The sequence below is a fragment of the Nannospalax galili genome, unplaced genomic scaffold, assembly GCF_000622305.1.
Source record: "Nannospalax galili isolate Female #2095 unplaced genomic scaffold, S.galili_v1.0 scaffold1379, whole genome shotgun sequence".
Classification (NCBI taxonomy): Eukaryota; Metazoa; Chordata; class Mammalia; order Rodentia; family Spalacidae; genus Nannospalax; species Nannospalax galili.
Window position 1 is genome coordinate 1,697,621 of NW_008343573.1, and position 1,025 is coordinate 1,698,645.

Here is a 1,025-nt window from a genome sequence, read left to right on the forward strand (position 1 = left end):
CGAACATCTTTTAAGATGTTTCATAGCCATTTTTACTTCTCCTTTTGCAAACGTTCTGTTCAGCTCCTTAGCCCATCTTTCAATTGGGTTGCTTCTTGTTTTGGGTCTCTGTTTTTGAAGTTCGTTATATATTCTGGTAATTAAACCTCTATCAGATGTATCGCTGGTGAAGATTTTCTCCCATTCTGTGGGTTTTCTGTTTGTTTCCTTGGTTGTCTCCTTTGATGTACAGAAGCTTTTTAGTTTAATGAGGTCCCACTTGTTAATTCTTGCCCTTGTTTCCTGGGCTATTGGTGTCCGGTTTAGAAAGTCCTTTCCTACACCTATATCTTGTAGGTTTTTCCCAACGTTTTCTTCTAACGTAGGCACTTAGAGCTATAAACTTCCCTCTAAGGACCGTTTTTAACGTGTCCCAGAGGTTTTGTTGTGTTGTATTGTCCTTTTCATTTAGTTCCAGGAATACTTTTATTTCTTTCTTAATTGTTTTTTTTTTTTTTTTTTTTTTTTTTTTTGACCATAGTATACGGTCAATTTTGGAGAAGGTTCCATGGGGTGCTGAGTAGAAAGCATGTCCTTTGGTGCTTGGGTGGAATACTCAGTAGATGTCTGTTAAGTCCATTTGATATATGGTATTGTTTAATTCAGATGTCTCTCTGTTAACCCTGTGCCCTGTTGACCTATCTAATGGAGACAGTGGGGTATCGAATTCCCCTACTATTAATGTTGGGCTTAATCTGGGTCTTAAAGTCCTGTAGTATTGTTTTTATGAAGTTGGGTGCACCAGCGTTTGGTGAATATATGTTCATGATTGTAATATCTTCTTGATTTATTGTACCTTTGATAAGAATGAAGTGGCCTTCTTTATCTCTTCTGATTAGTTTTAGTTTAAAGTCTATTTTGTCAGATATTAGAATTGCTAGTTCTGTTTATTTCTTAGTACCATTTGCTTGGTATATATATTTTTTTCATCCTTTCACTTTAAAATAGTGTCTGTCCTTGAAAGTGAGATGAGTTTCTTGAAGACA